Raw genomic sequence first — 26,462 nt, forward strand, 5'->3', positions numbered from 1 at the left:
CTCTGTGTTTGATTTAGAATGAGAAGAACTCTAGATCTAATGACCCATAAAGTTACCTGTCATTGTTATTCTTCCAGTCAAAATTTGCACTGTAAAAATCAATGATAGCTGTGACTAATCAATGCTGGCACGTGACCTTGGTATAAGTCAAGTCAAGTCATTTTTATTTGTATAGCACCTTTCACAACACACATCGTTTCAAAGCAGCTTTACAGAATATCATGCATTAACAGAAAATGAAACTGTAATATCTATAATGTCTTAGAGTCATCATTGTGTAGTAAATTTTAAGGGTCAGTATTTAAACTAATATTTTGTATGAACTGTAAAATTAATGACTGTCTTTGAAGTCCATCCTGGATTAACAGCAGAAGTTCACATAGATGCAATTGTCCTGGTTAGTTGGCTGATAAAGGGTTTTGTTGGCAATTAATTGATAGTCTATGTATTCCATTTCAAGAATGTAGTCCATCATTAGACCGAGGTGATGCAGGCAGAGATCAGATAGGTGCATCGCAGTGATATTTGGTTGGCACTTGCTGCTATTAGTCATCATCACACAACGACACGTAGCAGTGGAGTCCAACACAAAGCAGGAATGGAGCTGGATCAAGCTGGTTCTGCTGACCTCAAGATAGGAGTCATGAGGTTGAGGCATGGAAACATAAAATATTATTAGCAAAGATGCCATTCAATGTATTGCAGAGATATAGATCACGATCAATGTTTCTGGTTCCAGCAGACATAACTAAAGCAGCCTAATTGTGAATTGAAAGATAAATTAGGTGTATGCCTGGCTAAATAGATGAGTCTTTAGTCTAGACTTAAACTGAGTGAGTGTGTCTGGAATAGTCTCCCTAACACTGCATAGTTTAGGAGCCAAATATGAAAAGGATTTACCTCCTTTTGTGGATTTTGATATTCTAGGAACTATTAACAGGACAGAATTCTCACTCCTTGTATATGCTTCCCCTGGGAGATATTTGTCAGGAATCATGGAATGACTTTCCACTTTTATGCCAAGGATACCCAACTTTATATTCCTTCAAAACCTGATGAGATTTCACAATTCTCCAAATTAGCAGAGTGTATCAATGAAATAAAAGAGTGGATGGCCAAAAATGTCCTTCTACTTAATTCCGACAAAACAGAGGTACTAATTATTGGACTAAAAACCTTGAAAAATTAGGCACAATTAGACTCTCAATGGATATACAGTTACATCATCTTCAACAGCGAATAATTTAGGTGTTATAGTTGATACCAATCTGTCCTTTCAAAATCAAATTACCAATGTCAATCTATAAACTTCAATTGGTTCAAAATGGAGCAGCCAGTGTGCTGACGAGATCCAAGAAATATGATCATATTAGCCTAGTTTTATCATTGTTACATTGGCTACCTGTTTAATTTCGTACAAAGCTTTGAATGGTCTAACTCCGCAGTACTTAAGTGACCGTCTACCATGCTATATTCCATCATGTTCATTATGATTGCAAAATTCTGGCCTGTTAATAGTTCCTATTGGCTCCTAAACTACGGAATAGTCTCCCTAACACTGTTCAGGATGCAGACACACTCACTCAGTTTAAGTCTAGACTATACACCTAATTTATCCTTCAAATCACAATTAAGCTGCTTTAGTTAGGTCTGCCGGAACCAGAAACAGTGATTATGATTGCAGTACTCTGCAATATATTGAATGGCATCTACACTAATATTATTTTAATTGTTTCCGTCTCAACCTTGGAACTCCTATCCAGAGATCACCAGAACCGGCTGGATCCAGATCCATTCCTGCTTCATGTTGGACTCCACTGCTACATGTCGCTGTGTGATGATGACTAATAGCAGCCGGTGCCAGCCAAACATCACTTCAGTCTTTTACGTGATAAACTGATGTCAACTCCAACCATAAGACATGGGATATGTCATATGGCATTGCCTGAACCTTGGACTGAACCCTCACTAAAATGACTGGCCAGCTTGATAATGAACGACTTCTACGCTCGGTTTGAAGTGCAGAACGACGTGATGGCGAGGAAGTCCACCCCTCCTCCCAACGACCAGGTGCTCTGTCTTACCACGGCAGATGTGAGGAAAACTCTACGTAGAGTCAACCCACGGAAGGCTGCTGGACCAGACAACATTCCTGGCAGAGTGCTCAGAGGATGTGCAGACCAGCTAGCAGATGTTCTTACCGACATCTTCAACATCTCTCTGAGCAGCGCCGTTGTTCCAACGTGCTTCAAGGCCACCACCATCATCCCCATGCCAAAGAAGTCTTCAGTGTCCTGCCTCAACGACTACCGTCCCGTCAGCACTTACACCCATCATCATGAAGTGCTTCGAGAGGCTCGTCATGAGGCAGATTAAGACCCAGCTGCCCCCTCACTAGACCCACTGCAGTTTGCGTATCGTTCAAACCGTTCAACGGACGATGCCATCACCACAACCCTCCATCTGGCCCTCACCCACCTAGACAATAAGGACTCATACGTTCGAATGCTGTTCATAGATTTCAGCTCAGCATTCAACACAATCATTCCCCAGCACCTGATTGGAAAGCTGAACCTGCTGGGCCTGGACACCTCCCTCTGCAACTGGATCCTGGACTTCCTGACTGGGAGACCTCAGTCAGTCCGGATCGGGAACAGCATCTCCACCACCACCACACTGAGCACTGGGGCCCCCAGGGCTGTGTGCTCAGTCCACTGCTGTTCACTCTGCTGACTCACGACTGTGCAGCAATGCACAGCTCGAATCACATCATCAAGTTCGCCGATGACACGACCGTGGTGGGTCTCATCGGCAAGAACAACGAGTCAGCATACAGAGAGGAGGTGCAGCGGCTGACGAACTGGTGTAGAGCCAACAACCTGTCCCTGAATGTCGACAAAACAAAAGAGATGGTTGTTGACTTTAGGAGAGCACAAGGTGAACACGCTCCGCTGAACATCGACGGCTCCTCTGTGGAGATCGTCAAGAGCACCAAATTTCTTGGTGTTCACCTGGCGGAGAACCTCACCTGGTCCCTCAACACCAGCTCTATCACCAAGAAAGCCCAGCAGCGTCTCTACTTTCTTTGAAGGCTGAGGAAAGCACATCTCCCAACCCCCATCCTCACTACATTCTATAGAGGGACTATTGAGAGCATCCTGAGCAGCTGCATCACTGCCTGGTTTGGGACTTGCACCGCTTCGGACCGCAAAGCCCTGCAGAGGATAGTGAGGACAGCTGAGAAGATCATTGGGGTCTCTCTTCCCTCCATCAAAGACATTTACAAAAAACACTGTATCCGCAAAGCAACCAGCATTGTGGACGACCCCACACACCCCTCACACAAACTCTTTACCCTCCTCCCATCTGGCAAGAGGTACCGAAGCATTCGGGCCCTCACGGCCAGACTGTGTAACAGCTTCTTCCCCAAGCCATCAGACGTCTCAATACTCAGAGACTGGTTTGACACACACGTGTCCTGAGTTGCACTTTAATAACTGTCACTTTATAACTGTCTGCTACCTCAATAACTGCTATGTGCATAGAACATTATCTCATAGTATGTTATGTTTACATTTTTAGAAACTGTCATCTTTTTGCACTACTGAGTACTGGTCGGCGCTGCACTGTCTATTGTCCTGTTCATTGTCAGTAATTTGTTGTACTGTCCTGTACTTTTTGCACATGTTTGCACGTGCACTTTATATAGGTATATATAGGTAGTTTATATAGGTATTTTATTTCGTTGTGTAGTCTCATGTGGTCCTATGTTGGTCCTTTGTTGTTTTTATGTAGCACCATGGTCCTGGAGGAACGTTGTCTCGTTTTGCTGTGTACTGTACTAACTGTATATGGTTGAAACGACAATAAAAACCACTTGACTTGACTTGACTTGACTTGAACTGTGATGCACCTAACTGAGTAAAAAAATGTGTCGTAATTTGGCAATATTTCTTAGGTGGAAGAATTCTGTTCTACAAACATTGGTCATTTGATTTTCAAAGGACAGATTTGTATAAAATGTAACAACTCAATTCTTTGCTGTTGAAGACAATGTAACAGTACATCCATCAAGAGTCAAATTATATTTTAGCGGCTTATTTTTAGAGGTTTTTGGTCCAATAATTAGTATCTCTCTTTTGTCGGAATTGAGTAGAAGGAAATTTCTGACCATACAATCTTTTATTTCATTAATACACTCTGCTAATTTGGAGAATTGTGAAATCTCATCAGGTTTTGAAGAAATATAAAGTTGGATATTATCGGCATAACAGTGGAAACTTATTCTACGATTCCTGATAATATCTCCCAGGGGAAGCATATACAAGGAGAAAAGCAGAGGCCCTAATACTGATCCCTGTGGCACAATTTTGTTTGCTTTGACAATTCCTCATTTACATAGACAAAGTGGTAGCGGTCTGCTAAATAGGACCTAAACCATGCCAATGCAACTCCACAAATGCCAACATAAATCTCTAGCCTATTCAAGAGAATGTTGTGATCAATCGTGTCAAATGCAGCACTAAGATCTAAAAGCACTAGAAGTGAAATGCAGCCGCGATCAGATGATAAGAGCAAGTAATTTGTAAGTCTCATAAGTACAGTATCTGTATTGTGATGAGGCCTAAATCCTTATTTAAATTGTTGAAATATAGAATTATATTCTCCAGACACCACTCAGACATCAGCCATTCAGTGACACTAATCTATTAGAAACCTTGTCACCACGACGAGCAGGGAGGGTGCAAGAGCATATTATAGTATCTAACATAATTTTTCCAAATTCACACACCTCTTTAACATTATCTCTAGTGATTTTCAACTGGCAAAGCCGGATATCATTAGTTCCGACATGAATAACAATTTGAGAAAATCTACGTTAAGCATTTGCCAGCTCTTGAAAATTTGATCTGTTGGTTAGAGTCTCTATTTCCATGTTCCTTATAATAGAATCTCCTATAACAAGGGCTCTTTCAACACGATTCTCAGTGGGTGCATCACTGAGTGGGGAGAATCGACTGGAAACCCTAACAGGAATGGTATAGTGGTGTCACTTTGCTGAGTGAGTATGCTCACTCTGGAGTGGTGGTGGCGTAGGGGGCTAAAGCACATAACTGTTAATCAGGAGGTCAATGGTTCGATCCCCATGGCCACCACCATTGTGTCCTTGAGCAAGCACTTAACTCCAGGTTGCTCTGGGGGGATTGTCTCTTTAATAATTGGATAAAAGTGTCTGCCAAATGCATATAAATGTACGCTGTCAAGATGTCACACAAACACCCTGCTGCGGAGGCTCTACAGTGTGTGTGTTGCTCTCTGTACTGTCCGCAGTGTCTACCGGCTTCTCTTTCTCACTGACCTCCACTTGCATACGGATGCGTGTCTCTAGCTCATTAACCTTCTCTGTCAGCCTAACTAATTCCTTACATTTATCACATGTGTATCCCTCACTGCTGACGGAAGAGTCTATTGTTAAAATGTGACATGCAATGCAGGAAGAAATAACATGAGTGGAAGCCATGACTTACCGCAGTTGTTTGTTGTTGTTGTTGGTTGTTCCTGAGTGGAGAGGGTTTGAGATTGATGTGAATCCCTCATGCAATTGTTTGTTGTTATGGTTGTTCTTGATAAGCGGTGCTTTGAAATCGATGCAATAATCCATGTAACACAGAGGAGAAAATGGGTGTCTAAGATGCACTGTCTAAGTGGTATAATCAACTGCTAGGTGTGCATTAAACGATTTGAATGCGCTTTGCTTTGCCTTGGGTGGTTCTTAACATCCACGTCATGCATCAAAATTGTTTAACGTGGTGGATCCCTTAAACACATACTTTTTACCCTTTTCCACACAATGCTATCTCATAACATCAAACACGTTTAAATTTGTTTTTTTGCATAACTTGTAAGGCAATATATTTTAGCATTTGCATTATATAACCAACTACACTTAAAAGTTTATTCAAGCGTGATTCAGTTGCATGGTAGGTCAACTGTTAGAGCATTGCACTTTTGCAAAAGAAAACATGAGTGGACACATTAATCGAAATAGTCATAAACTTACCACAAAATGATGTGGTTACTTCAGCAATGGACCCTTTTCACACTTTTGTAATTAACAAAAGTTGTAATAAACTTTGTTTCCATCCAAGGATTTTTTTGCGAAAAAAGTTTTAGCGCATCAAAATAAAGCTGATGGAAACACAAATTATCACTAAAATTTCACAAGTGTCGACATAACAATTTTCTGTTTAACTCTAGTGCATAAACTCAAAAAGTGAATTTTTCACTTTTCACTTTAACTCAAGAAGACACTTCCATGAATGCCAACACAAATATATCGTAGAATGCACATCAACAAGTGCACAGAGAACAAATGAATGGCCACTCTATGCGATTAATTGAAACCATCTGTTTATTTATTTCAAATTGCTTTTCCACACCATTAAAAATAACAGGCGGCAGTCATGGAATTAGCTCATAATACAGAAAAACATATAGTTTCTATGCACAAAGATTTTTTAAATTAAAAATAATTACACATTACTAGGAGAAAAGCATCAGTGTGCTTTTTTGGAATACTAACATAACCCAACTCTATAAAATCATTGTTTAGCTTACTTTTGAAAAAAATATAAAAATTCCCTGTGTTAAATTTAAATAAATTAGCCTACCAAATGAATAAAACATTAAATTAAATAATTTATTACCAATATTTTTAGACCTATATCATTTTTTAGACCTTTTCATTACAAACTTAAATTAGCCTTAAAAGGGTAACAACATTCTTTCTGTAAATGAAAAAAGTCAGCTGAATGACATTCTCAGAATGTCACTTTTTTCAAGACTATAAACTTTCAGAACTATTTGTCCAATTCCGAGTTCACTTTCAGAAATTGAGCTTTTGAACATTTTAAAACTTTTAATTATTTTAAATCTAAGCCTCTTTACCTCAGATCACATTTGCTGAGCTTCTTCAGAAAATGTAAATTGCATTATGAAGCTAAAATTAATTTGAGATAAAAATTTCTGTTGGTCGTAAAAAGTTGCTGTAAAAATATGCGGGACATACAGTAATGCAGTTGTGAGCAAAAACTGTTTGCAGCTCGAGTTAAAAGCTTGTATTAAACATCTTATATATTGTGGAATTTGAGATTTTAAATAAGGATTATTTATAAGGTAGTTTTAAATAACAACCATTATATTTCTGTTCTGTCCTTATTTCAGTGTATATTTCTGTAGCATAATCTCTTTCCCTGCAGGATTTTAAAGACACGTTAGGGGCTGTTGAACATTCTGTCATGTAGGTTTATTAGCTGCTACCTTCATTGATTGGCAAACCTGCCGCTGCAGGCCCTAAACATACATTCCTATGTGCATCAACAACTCCATATTTTTATCTATTTTAGTAGGATTGTTGCAAATTCTTACCCCAATGACCTTGCAAAATTCCAAAGCACTTGCAAATAAAACTTCCAACTTCTAATTTCAATGGATTTTGCATGTTTGAATTATGGTAACTTTGTTGCCCTAAAGGAATTTGTTTAACTTTTTACATTTGCTAGTACCTATTTTTAGTTTAAAATAAGATGATAATTACTTTACAGTTTTAATAATCTTGTTTGTAAAATGTATATTATTTGTGTCACGCGATGATGTCACTCCGTGTTAGGTGCTTCCTGGTTCTGTGGAAAAGAGAAGAGACTGTCATGTTATGCTCGCTCTAATATTACATTTACATTCGCTATGAAGCATCATAGAGGCAATGTCGTAAGTTCATTTATTTGACATTAGACGTGTTGAAGATCGTATGCTAGTAATGTTTTTGTTAAGGAAAAATAATGTTCGATAAGTTATTAAAAGAACGGTTTGTTTACTATTGTGTACTAGCTAACAGTAATTCTAGTAGCCATGATATCATGGTAATTGGTACCTCAATTGCTGCTTATAGTGCTAGTAATGTTTAGTGAAGAACACGATTACTGAATATTTTGTATTGTTTTTATTTACAGTTTTCACCAGCATGTTAATGAGGAAGTGTGACAGTAAATGGTCAAACTTACTATGACTATGTCTTCATTGGCTATGGTTTAACTTGGTGTTTAGTCAGAGTTTCAACATACTGCACAAGAACACTACAGTAACTTTTGGCTGAGTTTTGGGGTGATATTTTCAACATCTTGTTTACTACACATTTAATTTGTCCCAGCTTTTGTAATAATTTCTTGTTCACTCCACTTGTTTGCTCAACATTCTGAATATCAAAGAGAGAGGCCCATTTAGACTAGAAAAGTTTGAAAAACTGGCACTGATCTCAGAATCAGATTTGGCAATATGACCTCCAAACGAAACCATATTTATCAATGCAGATTTGCCTTTAGCAGGTGTCATATTATCTTAGTGTGGCCTCCAGATATTTGTTTTTCTTGATTATGCAATATTATAAGCGATTAACTATCTTCTTTTTCAATTAAACAATAAACGCAGTGACAATTTGTTATTAAAAAACACTGCAGCAAGTTGGACAATTTGAATATATCCACATTGTAATTGTTATGTTATTGCCATGAAGTGTAACATGGACATTAGTGGTACCATTAAAATCTAAACTGTTAGAGTCAAGAGTTTGCTCAGCCATAAAATATGAGGTTTAACTTCATTGCACACACACACACACACACACACACACACACACACACACACACACACACACACACACACACAAATAAGATGTTATCAGATCTTGAGACAGTAATGCAACACTGCACTAACCATGTTGATTTAAACCCCAAACATTCCCTCTTACAGTGCATTAATCTTTTCCTAAATGACGGTGGCCAAATCACTGATTTACTGTCAGGCATGTAAACAGAGCATAACATCATCAGAAAGGACATTTGGCAGAATCTAAATAAGTTTCATGTGGAATGCAGTATGTATTTTCTTTGTACTGCTCAACAAATTCAGCTATATTTTAGAATAATACAATTTTAAAATGACTTATTTTAACCTCAAATTAAATAATTAATAAACTCTGTAAATCAAATGTGGAGGTAGCGTCAATATCATCATGATGTCAACTTTGCATTTGTGATGCAAAGGACTGGAGTACGAGTCCAGTAGAGCATGTGAGTTGACACGTGTTGAAAGTTTCAAAGAAGAAACATAAAATGGCATGGTTGTTTCAGAAATTGCTTTTTTTGAAAAACGTCATGGTTACTGTTGTAACCTCCATTCCCCGAGGGAGGGAACAAGACATTGTGTCGAATGAAGTGACACAAGGGGTCTTCCTGGGACACCAAACGTACCTCTGAACCTGAGAAAAGGCCAATGTAAAGTTGGCAGACAGAATTTGCATGTCCCGCTCCGGACATACGGGTATAAAGGGAAGCGGGAGAAAGAAGGTACTTCCACAGGGGAATTTTCCAGGGAGGTGCTGTCACAATAAGCATAAGATCTGATAACCAGGCCTGGGTGGGCCAGTAAGGGGCCACCAGGATGACCTGTTCCTCGTCCTCCCTGATCTTGCACAGCACCGGTGCAAGAAGGCTCACTGGGGGAAATACGTACTTGCGCAGCCCCAAGGCCCAGCTGTGTGCCAGTGCATCTGTCCCGAGAGGAGCTCCTGTCAGGGAGTACCAGAGCAGGCAGTGGGAGTTGTCTTGGGAGGCAAAGAGATCTATCTGTGCCTTGCCGAATTGGTCCCATATCAGCTGGACCACCTGGGGGTGGTGCCTCCACTCTCTACAGGGCAAAACCTGCCGCGACAGCGCATCCGCCATCGTGTTGCGGTTGCCAGGGATGTGAGTGGAACGCAGTGACCTGATTCACGGCTGACTCCAAAGGAGGAGATGGTGGGCGAGTTGTGACATATGACGAGAGCGCACGCCACCATGGTGATTTATGTACGCTACCGTTGCGGTGCTGTCTGAATGGATCAACAGTGCTTGCCCCGGATTAGTGGGAGAAACCTCCGTAGGGCAAGAGATACAGCCAACAACTCTTGTCAGTTGATGTACCAATGCTGCCAGGGTCCTTTCCAGGGGCCAACAGCAGCGTAGCCATTGCACACGGCGCCCCAACCCTGTTCGAAGAGAGTGAGGCACCTGAGATTGTTCGCCGGTCCAAGATTGGTCGCAACCCGGCGCTTTTTTTTGGGTATGATGAAGTAAGGGCTTTAGAATCCCTTCTCCATCTCGGTTGGAGGGACGGACTCTATCGCATCCTTGAGGAGCAGGGTTGTGATCTCTGCTTGTAAGGCACTGGCTTTCTCGCTGTGCACGGACGTGGAGCGAACACCGCTGAAACGTGGTGGTAGCCGTGCCAACTGAATCATGTAGACGAGACGGATGGTCCTGGCCAGCCAGCACTACGGGAAGTGAAAGCCACGCATCCAAGCTCCACGCGAGGAGCACTAACGGGATGATCGCTTTTGACGTACCGGGCGGGGGGAGCAGGTAATAGCGCGTCGGGGGGCAGAAGAGCATCCCGAGGCTTGGGTGCTGAGAAAAGACTCAAAACACTTACCTTGTTCCGCGCACCCTGCAGGGGGTGGGTTAGAGACTGAGGAAGAGGTCCTAGAGAGGTGTCTTCGGAACTCAACAGCGCTGGCCTGTGGGGACTGACTGCGTCCGGGGAGACTGTAGAGTTTTGGGGCCGGGGTGCCATGAGAATGGCACGCACTGGCTTGATGACCCAGGAAGTGAGGAAATCGCTCTTTTATTAAGAATGTGGGTACCGTAGCCCGAAGGCGGTGCAGCAAATTAAAGTAATGAAAACAAGGATTCTCATCCCGGCCCTCCACCGGGGGACGGAGTGGTCTTGGTACCAGCTCCGGAGCGAACATCTGACTGCCTGGGTCGCCCGTCTCAGGAGTGCTTCTGAGCTTTCCTGGTCCTGGAAAGGGTCCTGAGACGGGGGGCATACGCCGCCTGCGTAGTGCTCGATGCTGGGGCTGAGAGCTAGGCCCAAGTTGAGGCGGAGCTACCTGTTGTTTGGTTGCAGGGGGACGCCCTCGGCGAGCAGGCGGGGCGCGCTGGTTGGGCGGCACCACGGCATGATGTGAGAAATCGCATCCATCTGCTTCTTCACAGCCGAGAAATTCTGGGCGAAGTCGTCGAAGAGTCCAAGCTGGAAGACGGGGGCATTGAGAAATCGTGACTTGTCAATGTTGCACATCTCGACCATGTTCAGCCAGAGGTGGCGCTCCTGGACCATGAGGGTGGCCATCGCCAGCACGAGTGCCTGCGCTGTGACCTTCGTGGCTCTGTGAGCGAGGTCGGTGGCAGAGTGCAGTTCCTGCAGCACGTTGGGGTCGGGACTACCCAGGTGCAGGTCTTTAAGTGCCTTGGCTTGATGGACCTGCAGGAGAGCCATGGCATGCAGGGCAGAGGCAGCCTGTCGGGTTGCGCTGTAGGCTTTGAAGGTCAATGATGACGTCATCCTACAGGCTCTGGAGGAGAGTACTGGGTCCCGCCAGGTGGCGGCGTTCTCGGGACACAGGTGGATCGCAACCGCCCTCTCCACCTGGCTTCATTACGGGAGGGGATGGGATGTGGGGGGATTGGTACCAAAACCAAACAAAATGAAATTGTAATCAGGTGAATTTTAAATGGGGGTTTTAATAAGTAAAACGTACCTCCTAACCTAAAACTTTACCCTAAACCTAAGCAATACTGTCAGAAAAGATAAATGAGAGTTTAACAAAATAGACATTGTTACCCTTAAGCAAAACCTAACCCTAACCGATAGTGTTTTAAAATGCAAATAAAAAAAAGAGAGAAAGGAAACACACATTTGCTGAAGCAACCACGTAATTTTGTGGCACTTCTATGCCACTTTCTCTTTCAAGCTCAAAGTCCAACACTCTCTCAAATGAGCTACCAAGCAAGCAAATGACAAAGGAATAAGTATGCATTTGTATATGGGTCTGTTATAGAAGTGTTAAAATGTTTTGCTTTTCATATCATGTGTTAAAGTAAAAGTGATTTGATATCATAACATAGTGGTTGGTGAGTAATAGAGTGAAAAATAAGTTTTAAATAAAATCAAAATCAGTAATTGTATTTGTAATTTGTGTGACAACGATTAAACCACACAGTTGTTGTAGCTTCTCTAGTGTTAATTTCACCATGAAACTGCAGCTAAACGTAGAAAGTGGCACGTACAAGTCAGTTTGCAAAAATGTATATACTGTACAGTTTCATTCATTCTATGAGACCAGGTTGGCTTTTTTCATTACATATTTTCTTTTTATGACACTATCTATTGGGTTAAGGTTTAAGGTGGGGACATCAGTTTTGTCAATTTAAAACTCTTATGTTGCACTGACTTTGTCGTACACTGACACAACAGACACTTTTATATTACCAAATGCATCTAATTCAAAACCTACTTTCTACACAAATTTAATTTTGAAATCATAGTCAAATGAGTTCAAGGGGCTTTGCAGTGAGGAAATCACCACAAGAAGTGCATAATTGTTATGATTGATCACTTATATGAGTGTGCTCTAACAGCAAGGCGCTATACCAAATGGTAATTATATCATCTCACTTCTCTTTCATCAAAATTGCTGAGATAATTTAATCCGACCCAGTTTGAGTGATTCATTTTTCTAGGTCTTGAACTCAGGCTGAAAATATGAAGTAAATAATCCATCTTGAGATGCTTAACGATCATGCCCTACCAACAATCAATGTCCTCTTAGTTTTGCTAACTCTTCATGATGTGTTATTTTGATTGTGAGATTAAACATAAGGAATACATAACCAGCGAATGAAAATTCTGTGCCCTTGAATGACTAAAATCTGCCGGGCGTTCTGCTGATTTTTGCCTTAATTAGTGCAGTACCGCATGGATACCCTCAGGAAAATAAACTTGGCCATGGAGCTATGGGTTTGATTTCCGAGCTGCACTGTTCTGAGATAACCTCTCTCAGTCAGAGAATAATATCAGGCAGCTCCCAGCTCTACAGCCTAAATGACCCTGAAATGGTCTGCTGCCCACCCGCTCCAGACGCTATCATCATCTAACCTCTTCTATAGCAACTAGACAAGTTTGTGAAGCTGTACTGCTGAATGAGGTCAGCTTGACAGATGTGGTTTTTACACATTAATGCTGAATAGCATAGACAACCTTTCAAACTCCTACTGCTATTCATTTGCTGCCTGCGTTGTGATGTGTGAGGTGCAGGTGTGCTGGCCTGGTTTAATTAAAAAGTCCAAAAGTCTGAGACCACCACAAATAACAACTTAAATGATGGTTTTTATCTTCTAATCTAATGGCACAGGCAGCATTACAAGACTGCTGATATATAGAATAACTGGGACGGTTCACTGTTTGTATCTGTGTTTTTAGACAAGGCAGAAAAGTCTGTGCGTTGCTCAGTAACACTACAATTGATACTACTTTGGTTTTGTTTGGAAAGATTTTCATTACGGGATCAAAAGTAGACACAGTATCTGTTATTAATGTCTAAATGTCTGAAATGCCCTCATGTGATCTCATAATCAAAGGTGTTTAAGAGAATGAAAATGGAAGTTGAATCAACTGTGAAATTTTTGTTAAATGTAATAAATGACTTGTGTTTTAAATCACAAAGAAAATGCTCTGACGAACGTCATGTTTGCTGGCCTTAGGTCTGGGAGAGAATGCATGTCAGACAATTTTAAGAGGTAATAGTAGTCAATATTTTGACGACAAGATTTTTCATTTTTGAATAACCAGAGCAACATTTGAGATGCTTTGCAACTATTGATAATAATAATTTTTTGCACATTTTGTAGTTTTAATTTGCAAAATACAAAACAACGTCCTATTGGTTGACACTATTAACTCACGCATCAAAATTTACTTGAACCCCATGCAGACTTCGCATAGGGAAATTATTCTCCACCGAAGTCCATCAGGGGAAATTCCTGATTTCACAGACTCCCATTCAAATGCATCTGTGCAAAAGTAAATGGGATTGAGCCTTAAGGCTGAATCACATTAATGTTGTAATTCAGTACAGCAGCACTCTAGCTTGAGTGATATCACTTAATTCTATTAATAGCATCAAAATGTTGAATAAAAAGTTTTGAAAAGAATTGATGAGTTTGATAATGTCTTGGTATGCTTTCATTTTATTAATGACCTGAACTTTTTATTTTTCCAAGTTTAAATTAAAAATATCCTGGATTTATAATGTAGTCTCAGACCATGCCTACAGACATAGGTGTCACAGTCTTCCACGATAAAATAATGTACAAAACAATGTTCGGCACTGTGCCAATGAATACCACTTCATTACTCTCAACACATCAGGTTCCATCTCAATTTCCTTCCTATTGACCTTTTTTCATGTGACGTCACTATATGACCGTGCTGCCATGTTTGTGACCAAAATTCCATATAGACGGGATCATCACAGACATTCTTTTAATAGTGACTAAGTCAGACCAGAAAACAATACAAAAACATTTGTAACTTCTGAATGAGTGATGTTTACGCTGATGTACTGCTTGGCTTGTTACTTTTGAAATGTATCCCACTACAGATTACAGAATAAATGCTGTAAAATGTAATTTGTAACATATTTCATTGGATTACTCAAGGTCAGTAATGTATTCTAAATACTTTGGATTACTTCTTCATCACTGGTAGATTTTTTCATTTGTTTTGACTAAAAAAACTCTGCCAAGAGTTTGTAGAATGCAAAAATTATTATCAATGATCCGACTTTTGCCATAATATTAAAGGTCTTACTAGAAACAAGAAATTATGATCAAACGTGAATATTCTAGACAAAAAAAATATGATTGTGCCTAGAAATATTTGTATATTTGGCAATATTTGGGCTGCCATCAGACTTGTATGAACTTTTCCTGTGACTTAGGGTTTTTCTTGATATCGATTCTCGGGTGTTTTTACAATCAACTCCATTGTTACCTCTCGCTGATGGTCACAAATATGGCGGCTGCAGGGAAAAGTGATGTCACTAAAACAGGTCAATACCAATTTAAAGATATTCAAGCACAATAAAATGGCTTTATACAATCTCCTTCCCACAACATGCCACATCTTCAGTCTATCCAGATGTTCATACCTGTGCCCCCTCAGAAAATTAAGATTGGAAAGTCTGAGAATTAGATTGTACAAAAATATGTGTGGTGTAAAAAAAAAAAAATGAAAGTTATCAACATTTTGGTACCTTATTCTTAGAAGAAAAAATACTTTTAAATGCACATCTGCTAAAAGTGAATTTTGCCAATGTTAAAGAGTACACTAACATGTAGATGACCTCAAAAGAAGCTAAAATACGTGTACTAAAAGAGGATTAAAAGACACAGAACTATAATTTTGATTTCATGAGTTCTTCAAAAAAATTGGATGATAGACAAGGTAATGACTATCTATAAATGAATCTATCATTGGAGAATCATTAACTGTGCAGTATTTAAGTAGTATCTTCACTCAATGCATTCACATCACAAAGATGGACTTAAATAGTGTCTTCACTCAATGCATTCACAGCACCAAGATGGACTTTGTGTGTGTGTCTTTGACCTGTCGGTCAAATCAATCAAGAAGAAAAATTATGTTTCAGTCCACCGATTTAGAATCAGCTGCCAATAAAATGCTCTAGACTGGGGCTATTACCCAAAGTGCCTGAGCAGTCAGCTCTGAAAGCAAGTGTCTTTCTGTTGCCTTAAAGGACCCTTCACCTTGAACTAGGCCAGGCAGGATATGTGCTAGATTGTGGTAGACCTGTTTCCTGGAAGAAACACATACTTCTTGGCTGCAGCTTCCAATTTTCCACTATGGTTGACCTCTGACCACAACTGTTACATTGATGTGTGCTAGGTAAGGCTGGTGACATCCATCCATCCATCTACATAGCACTTGGACACTTTACTGTGTGTATCACTCTGCTTGTGTTCGTCATCCTAAACTAAAGTGTTAGAGCAGTGCATATGTGCTAAGAGCTAATGTAGGCTATGTGTTTAGATTACATATGTTCGCCAGTAGGTGGTGGAAAAAGATAATTTTTGTGTGAATTATGAGCCAGTTAAGTGAGGTGAAGTGAATCTGTTTATCTGTTTACAAAGAACAGCACTCTGTGATCACTCGTATTGCTACTACATCACTAAAGCTAGGAAATAGCTTTAAATGGGTTTAAACTCACAACTTCAGCATTAAGGCTCATCACATCTGAGAGACACAACAGACTAATTGATTACAAAACTCAAGGTGCTTACCACTTACCGGAGTTTCCACGTTGGATACATACTTTTAAATGGCATAGGACATTGCAGTTTCTATAGGGAATGACTCTTGCGCACTCTTTAGCTGACAGCATCTCTGCTTGGGTGTGGCAACAGGTGATCGCAAACGCTCCATCTCTCTCTCTCTCTCTCTCTCTCTCTCTCTCGCTCTCTCTCTCACACACACACACACATGCATCCTTGTTTATCCAATAACTTGTTAGAAACAGCACAAGCCATGATACTATTTCTGAAGTGACATTTTTGAATTACTAACGAAGGCTTGGACACTTCATTTGTTTTGAACCAGCAACTGCAGATTCTGATCGGTCACGTAAAAAAGTAGTTTCATGCACAAATGCGTTTTTATGACCATACGCTTTTTTTTATTTACTTGTTCATTGAACTGTTGTATAAAAGCAATATCACACTCGCAATCTTGCTATATGGATTACCTATGGCATCACAGCAGTGCTGATTTAGGGCCATATGGCACGATTGCGAGTGTGATGATCAAACTTATATTTCTAATGGCATTTCACAATTGAACTTTAAATCAGTGATCATTTAAACATATCTGTGTAATGCTGTCATACTTGTGAGTAACAAGATGATTGTGAGTAACAAGATGACGAAGGATCATCTAGTCTATTGACCAATTACTAATGGCCAAATAAAATGTGCATTGAAATCATTGCAATGTTGCTTAATTTTATATCGCCAGCAAAATAACTGCGGAAATATTGTAAATATGCAATCTATCGCCCAGTTCTAGTGCTAGGCAGTAAGTAGAATGTGATATGTGGTGTGTTTATGGGTTGTCTTATAAGACTATTAAAGCTAAATATTAATATCTATGCCTCATAAGTATGAATTATGACAAATTACTGTGGCTAAGTAACAGTTAGAAATCTGTGGGATGATATGTAATAACAAAAATATTAAAATTAGTGAGCAGACTGAGTTAAATATAATACATGGCTGTTCTGAAACATACATATATAAATTATGGAAACCATTAGGCATAAGAATGTGAGCTCGGGGGGAATAGTTATTTTTTTAATTATTATTAACTTTATAAATTCCTATTATAATGGAAGAGTAAACTCTTCAAAACCCCTTTTTCTTTTTTTTTTTGTCCATTACATTGCCACTTACAAACAGCATTATGCACCAAGTCAGATCAAAATTGAATCATGTGTGTACAGCTTGGCTTACAACTCGATTATGTACACTAGATGCACATATCTAGATGATTAGATGCCAGGAAATATTGTTTAATATTAAAGTGTTTCCGACCACAGAACTATAATCTTATGACCCCCCCAAGTAATTCTGAAATAATAAGAAATATATATACTTTGTATGCATGTAAGAATTTGTTCGACACCCAATTGTGATCTATTTTTCAAATCTGATATTGGACATACTGTCCACGCTAAGTTCAATTGTGCAAGTAATGTAATGAAATCTATTTGTTCATACAGTTTAGTCAGTATAAGGTATATCTATATCAGTTGCCATAGTAATGACTACCGCGCTTTGAGTATGATGTTGATGCATAAGGAAAAAGTTGCTTGAAATCCGATCTGACTATTCAGAACGAAACACATTTCCAAAAATCCAGTTTTAATCAGATTTTCAAACAACATGTGAATGTGGTTTGGATTGGGTTTGTTCACATCTAGCCTATATGTCTCATAGAGTGTTCATATAGTTACCTCTCTGAAGGGGAAATTCACTAGGAATAAATTGTGCTTGTTAATTTGCACATGCTGCCTCCATTGTCTGAGTATTGTTTCTGCGATTCACTAGGAATTATGCTATTCATAATTTGTGTCATACAATTAAAATTTTAAGTTGTTATTCACTGTCAAATCCATACAAATCATTGATCAACTCGTGTACACAGAGCCTAAGTCAAATGTGGCAAAGAGTTAATAACATTAAACCTCACTGGTACTTGCACAATTACATAAGAACATTTTATCATAACATGTCACATGTGTTTGATCTGAGAGTGAATAAAGACTTACATTTCAGCCTGTTGATCATACATATTTATATTTTACCTTCAGAGGACTTGGAATATGATGTCACATAGATACATTTTTTGTTTTTTTTTACCCTCCTATTCTGTTAAATATCATATGTTAAATAGTATCGACAGTTGGCCAGTTAACATTTCAATTGGTACTTCTTTTCTGAGTGGGAAGTTCTTGTCAGGAATGAATGAACATAAAAATAGACACTGTTTGATGCACAGAGAGCAGAATTGCAGATTTTATTTTTCTGAGCATATTAAAACTCAGAAAAACAATAAAAGCATTTGGGGCTTTTCCTAAAACATTCGGGGCTTAAGGCCGTTAAGCTCACCCCTAGCGCTGCCCCAGCTCACAAAGGCTATTTCAGAGCAGAAGTGTCTGGTTAAAATATATTGCAGGTGATTGGTGAAAAAAGATCCAGGTTTTTGCACCACAATACTGTGAGCAAAACAGGTGCAACTGAATCTCACAGTCTCATCAAATCTGGGCATCACAGCAGCCAACAATAAAATCCATACCACTTTATAATTTCTAGTATATGAAAATCTATATCTAGGGCACTGTTAGCACTTTTTACCTCTTCACTGTGGTGTGAATTAAACTGTACCTCTATCTTAGTGTGGACTGGCTGACGATGCTCCTGAAGTCTTCACAGGCAGTGTTTGAGCTGAGCAGAGGTGCAGACTGAGGCTGCTACATTTGGACAGGCTTCCGGAGAGCAGAGACTGTAGGCATCGGGCCCAGGAACATAAGTGTATGTGAGGCTTAGAGCCAGGACTGACAGCACTGCTGATGTTGGAGCTCCATCCACCTGTGAAAGGAGAAGAGCAGGAGAGACATTTACACGAGACACGAAGCATGTCTGTCTGTATTTTTTGCCTCTTGGGACAGGAGCTTGACAGCAGATTTGCACTTGGAAAACACATTGAAAGCAAAGAAAATGGAATGCGTGAAGTGAGGACATTAATAACAACCCAGATGTGTCACACTGGTTAAACGTTCCTACCATCCCTCTTGATAATAGCTGCCATACACAATATTTTTTATTATTTAATTTAAATTTTTATTTTGCTACAGTCACTTTGGAAACAAATACTTCTTATAATTTCCCGTATTTGTTTTACAGTAATCTGCCGCTTGAAGTGTTTAGGGTTAAATATGTCCCGTTGGGCCAAAGTACAATTACAGTTTGTTCTATTTTATTTTACGAATCCATGCCACTGTACATTAAAAATGCTGAATGCACTGGCACATGTTTTTTTCCCCTAGTGATTGCACCCAGGGCCAGATTAACATCTGAAAGGCCCATGGGCCAACACAACAAAGACACTCCCCCACCCCCCAAACTACTGTATACAGTCAATACTAAACCATGACTTATAAAAGGAAAATCTAATTTTTTAATGTAAGGAAAAGCATTTCCCAAAATAGCAATATCTAGCTTTTTCATCCAAATTTTACAGCTAGATAGCTTATCCTCATCGTATACATGCTTGTTGTTCTTACTCCCATTCTCCTCTGTCCCTATGTCATCACTCCCTATGCCCTTTTCCACACACACTGATGTCGCTCTCACATTGCCAGCTGTTCCTGTCACACAATAAATTGTTTTTTATTTTTCTAAGTAAAAATAATCGAAGTTAGCAAGTCAAAGACATCTAGGTAATCTTACTTTGGGAAGCTAAAATATGATAGGAGGTGAATAAGCTATCTATCTTTCTCTCTAAGTCGATGGGGCTGGAGTCAACATGAATTATATTTTCCTTTTTTTATATAGATAATTTGAGATGTTTGGCACTGCTGCCAACACTACAGCCCCTTTTGCTTCTCTTTCTATCTTTCCTTTTCTTTTTTTATTGGCTCCACTACAGCACTGCCAAATCTCTTTTGCGTTCGAACCCCTACAAACATCAATATGAAGTACCACTAATGGAACAAATGTGCACGGTGCTAAATACTGCCCTCTGAATGGTCTATACTATTCCTGGGAAACGAAAGCCACTAAGAAGCTATTTATTCATGAAATTTTCATAAAATGCCATCCATTGGCTAAGAGAAAGCGTTAGCATCTCATACTGAATCTCTGCAGGTGGGATTCCGCTATTTTAGAACATTGCGTTAATTATTTCCACTCGTCAGCCAGAGGCCCCTTAGACATCAGATATCCATTAGAGATCCGGCTTTGATTGCACCATTTGAATTACTTGTTTTAGGGTGATCTTGAAGTGGGAGTTCTGTAGAAATGTAATACCACTGTGACTCTGAGATACCACCGATGAGTCACGAAACTTCAAAAACTTGTGCAGGTCTTATTTCACCCCACAATCAAAAGAAAGGAATAAGTTACATTTTGTTTAAAGAAAATGAAGCCTACTTTTGTAGGCTACTATTAAGAATTTTATGGATCATGGCATTATTTTCATCACAACTAATCACATCCCTGCCATTCTCATAAACATAATGCACAAAAATGGCATTCTCATTACTGCAATGCAACAAATATTAGTATCATTAATGTAATGTAAAAATACCATTTCCATTACTGTTATGCAAAATAAAATCTCATTCTTATACTGTTAAAAAAAAATCACATTATCATTACTTTCACACACACACACACACACACACACACACACACACACACACACACACACACACACACACACACACACACACACGATGTTGGTCTACATATCATTATGAGGACTTACCATAGACATAATGATTTTATACTGTACAAACTATAGATTAAACCTAAACCTAACCTTCACAAAAAACTTCTGCATTTTTACATTTTCAATAAAACATAATTTAAGCTATTAAGTGTTTTAAGCTATTTAAATTATGGGGACACTAGAAATGTCCTCATAAACTACATTTATAGCATAATACCTTTGTAATTACCAGTTTGTAACCTAAACAATTGTCCTCGTTAACCACACACACACACACACACACACACACACACACACACATAATCTACCTTACTGTTATGCAATTTATCATGCAAAACTGTTATGATTTAAACCATGGTAGTGGTACTGGTAGTACTACCTTTAAATTAAGCTGATTGGAACAAACAAATAACCGTATTACAGTAGAGAGTCCTAAAGGTATGGATATTGTAGTGAGCACATGGTGTTGAAAATATTAATTGTCATAAAAATGCTCTCTCTCTCTCTCTCTCTCTCTCTTTTTTTTTTCTCAACCTCATGATCTCTCCACTCCATGAACCTAATTAAAACATCTTAATTAGACATTTATGTCCCTTGCTGGGATGAAAGCCAAGCTACAAAATAAAATCCTCTTATTCAGATATCTTCTGATTTTGTGCAGCCACTGTAGTGTGCTAATTTTGTTCCTGCATATATGTTTTATTATTCTCTTTTTTCTTTTCTTTTGGAAATTGAGGGAACATACCGTATTGTTGTATTTACATAAGCTAAAATATGTTCCATCATTTATTTTATACATCTAAATATGGTGTCTCTTGCAAGAGGAATACATATGTACTGACTCTAAAGCTGATATGGCAGATGCTCAGCTTAACAATGCAATATCCTCTCATCATACCAGCTTTAGATCACCGAGCTCTCTCTCTTTCTCTCTGTCCTTCTCCCTCTTCCTCTATCTAGTATGACACAGGGCACAGATTAGTGTCTACACAGAGTACATGGCCGTTCTTTCTGCAATGCATCGTCAGAATGAGCCCAGCTGCCTGGGGAGAACAGGCATTTCTTTGTCAAGTCTCTGACTCACTTTTGGCTTGGCCTCAGTGATTCTGTGTTATCATCCTGTTTTTTTTGTGCCCCAGCATGAGGTTAAAAAGACAGAGAAGCAAAGAGCTGTGTCCAATATTCTAGTGGGGTTTCACGGCGCTGTTTGATCATTCCATTCCTCAACACAACACTTCTTGATTTAACAGCCACTTTAGAAAGTTATTTACTTTTAGCTCCTCTTTTTTTGACCAGAGGCAGTGCTAGGAAGCTGTTAGTATCCCATGTACTACACCTGTTTATAGAGTGGAGGAGGGCGGGGCCAGGCTAGAACAATGCACACCCAGTCCCAAATCAGCCTGATGGGGTGTGTGCGGGATAAAGGCGGCCGGTGACACCATTTCAGCAGAGAGAGGATTACGGGCAACTGCCCTGTATGTGTTTGTGTGCTCCCCTGGGTGGACGGCAGTGTCGAGGACTCTACGACGGGCATCCCTCCTCCGTCCTAAGTTTTGGCACCAATGTAAATGGGTTAAAGGGAAAGGAGGAGGCGATAACCAGCTCGACAATATAAATAATATTTAATTCAATAAAAAGACATTCACCAAAACATACAGGGCAGCTCCCAGTAATTCTCTCTCTCCCGAACTATTGTCACTGGCCGCCTTTATCCCTCGCGTGCCCAATCATGCTTATTGTTCTAGCCTGGCCATGCCCTCCTCCGCTCTACACTGTTATATCCTCATATTTATAATCAGCTATTTATTTTCCCAAATGTGGGTAAAAATCAATCGTGAACATTAACAGTGTCAGCTCACTAGCCAATATGGCAGCTTAATCTATAGTGCTACAATGATACATAATTTTTTCCTGACAGTATTTAAACAAACAACCATATGTCCTGTAATATCCCTCAGCTGTTTAGAATCAAATGTTATGTTCGAATTGTGACCAAATCACTCTTTTCAGTCGGTTCTTTTTAACTTTAATCATTCAAACTGCTTAGAAAAATCTAAATTGGCTGTAATTGGAGTAATTCTGGCAGCTCACACATGCACATTGAATTGGTAATTTATTTGATAAGTATCAATATTAATTTCTTGTAACATTTTATAGCCTAAAAATTTAGTATTTTAAATGTGCATATTTACAAACACGGATGAAAACTGTGTGCTACCCTGAAAATACAGGTGGACCCATTGATGCCATCCCACTTAAAATGTTCTGGAGCAGCCACTGCTTTTGCCTTAAAGCTAACAGTGTTGGGGGGATGACATATTACCATATTGCATAACTCATTATTATAGTAAATAATCCTATGGCAAATTAACTCAAATAACTATATTTGCTTTGAACTTGTACTTTCATTAATGATGTTGTTGCAAAAAGAAGGAATCCTTGTATATATATATATATATATATATACTCACCTAAAGGATTATTAGTAACACCATACTAATACTGTGTTTGACCCCCTTTCGCCTTCAGAACTGCCTTAATTCTACGTGGCATTGATTCAACAAGGTGCTGAAAGCATTCTTTAAAAATGGCCCATATTGATAGGATAGCATCTTGCAGATGATGGAGATTTGTGGGATGCACATCCAGGGCACGAAGCTCCCGTTCCACCACATCCCAAAGATGCTCTATTGGGTTGAGATCTGGTAACTGTAGGGGCCATTTTAGTACAGTGAACTCATTGTCATGTTCAAGAAACCAATTTGAAATGATTCGAGCTTTGTGACATGGTGCATTATCCTGCTGGAAGTAGCCATCAGAGGATGGGTACATGGTGGCCATAAAGGGATGGACATGGTCAGAAACAATGCTCAGGTAGGCCGTGGCATTTAAACGATGCCCAATTGGCACTAAGGGCCTAAAGTGTGCCAAGAAAACATCGCCCACACCATTACACCACCACCACCAGCCTGCACAGTGGTAACAAGGCATGATGGATCCATGTTCTCATTCTGTTTACACCAAATTCTGACTCTACCATCTGAATGTCTCAACAGAAATCGAGACTCATCAGACCAGGCAACATTTTTCCAGTCTTCAACTGTCCAATTTTGGTGAGCTCTTGCAAATTGCAGCCTGTTTTTCCTATTTGTAGTGGAGATGAGTGGTACCCGGTGGGGTCTTCTGCTGTTGTAGCCCATCCGCCTCAAGGTTGTGCGTGTTGTGGCTTCACAAATGCTTTGCTGCATACCTCGGTTGTAACGAGTGGTTATTTCAGGCAAAGTTGCTCTTCTATCAGCTTGAACCAGTCGGCCCATTCTCCTCTGACCTCTAGCATCAACAAGGCATTTTCAGCCCACAGGACTGCCGCATACTGGATGTTTTTCCTCTTCACACCATTCTTTGTAAACCCTAGAAATGGTTGTGCGTGAAAATCCCAGTAACTGAGCAGATTGTGAAATACTCAGACCGGCCCGTCTGGCACCAACAACCATGCCACGCTCAAAATTGCTTAAATCACCTTTCTTTCCCATTCTGACATTCAGTTTGGAGTTCAGGAGATTGTCTTGACCAGGACCACACCCCTAAATGCATTGAAGCAACTGCCATGTGATTGGTTGATTAGATAATTGCATTAATGAGAAATTGAACAGGTGTTCCTAATAATCCTTTAGGTGTGTGTATATGTATATATATATATATATATATATATATATATATATATATATACATACACACACCTCTGATCTTTGAGAAAAGTCCAATGGGAATTGGTGAGTAGAAATTGCATGCCACTCCCCCTGACATCCATAAAAGGAGTTGGCATGCAATCAGGCTTTGCAATGAGGGGCCGAGACATTTCAGCGGGTAGTACAGTGTTGTGGCAAGAGGGACACAATGTCTCGTTCCCTCCATCAGGGAATGGAGGTTAAAACAGTAACCAAGATGTTCCCTATATGTCTCTCACTCAACGATGTGTTGATGTAGTGACACTAGTGTTCCCTATATGAAACACCATAACAAGCTGAACTGTGTTATGTGGACTGTCGGTGGAGGTGCAAGCAAACCACCGCGTGCCTAAAAGCAGGTGCACTCAAATGCACGTAGCCTCCCCCAAAACTCCAAAAACCCTCACACACAATTTGGGGGAAGGAGGTGAGACGTATCTACTATGGGAACAGGTCACGCCAGCCGTAGCCTTTTCTCTCTATTTCTCCTCACAGTGTGAAAACACATTTTTGGCTGGGGACAAACGTATTCGCATCGGGGAAGGTGTTCGTTCCAGGAGGAAAAGACACTGCCGAGACCACATCCTGCCCGAAGGGAAGGTTAAAATGTGGCAATACGTCACATGGGCTTACCAGCTACACGTGGTAGAGGAGCATGGTAGGTCCTACACGGAGGAGAGGAGATCTACAAATGCAGCGACCGGTGACAAAGGAAGCTCTAACCAAGGGAGACATGATCTACCGATAGGGAAACTGTACCATGGAAAATACAAACCAGAGGGTTACCACAGGTAAACAGCAGATGTTGAGCACCTACCTCAGTATAGGGCATCCTAGCACACGTACTGGGCCTGGCTAAGAATTTCTCTGCCAAATTAGCCAGCCACAAGGCTAGGGAGGAAGGACATCCAGGGTCCATGGACTCATGAACTCGCATGGGGGAAAAAAGTGCACGTCTTCCCCTCCCGGAAGGTAAAGGCACTGTACGCAAGCGGTACACTCTGCCAGCTGCCCCGGATACTTACCTGTTCGCAACTGACAACACATGGGACGAAACCGGCTCAACACAGAGATTGCAAAGGTATTGGGTGTTGCCCAGCCTGCTGCCCTGCAGATGTCTGTTAGAGAAGCGCCACTAGCTAGTGTCCTCGACGAGTGTGCTCGTAATCCCAAAGGGGCGGGCATGTCCTGGGCCTGGTATGCCAATGCGATGGCATCCACGATAGAGTGGGCAAGCCTCTGTTTGGGGACAGCATTCCCTTTCTACTGTCTGCCAAAGCAGACAAAGAGCTGCTCAGCATCTAATGCTCTGCGTGCGATCCAAGTAGATGCACAAAGCATGCACCGGACACAGCAACGATAAGGCTGGGTCTGCCTCCTCCCGGGGCGCTTGCAGGCTCACCACCTGATCCCTAAAAGGGGTCGTGGGAACCTTGGGTACATAGCCCGGTCAGGGTCTCAAGACCACATGAGAGTACTCCGCACCAAACTCCAGGCAGGTGTCGCTGACAGTGAACGCCTGCAGGTCCCCAACCCTCTTGATGGACGTGAGTGCAGTCAGGAGGACAGCCTATATGCCTTGAATGTCACTTCAAGGCATATAGCTGCCTTGTAGAGGGAGCCCTGGCCTGAGTGATTGTGTCTACCACTGCTGGAGGTAGGCCACTTAGATCCACTGCGTTCCTTCCAGGGGCCAGACATGGCATCTTTAAAAAGACACTGTCCGTCAGTGCACACTCTTTTAGAGGAAATATACTCTTTTATCTGCAA

This window comes from Xyrauchen texanus, chromosome 38, assembly GCF_025860055.1.
Source record: "Xyrauchen texanus isolate HMW12.3.18 chromosome 38, RBS_HiC_50CHRs, whole genome shotgun sequence".
NCBI classification, from domain to species: domain Eukaryota; kingdom Metazoa; phylum Chordata; class Actinopteri; order Cypriniformes; family Catostomidae; genus Xyrauchen; species Xyrauchen texanus.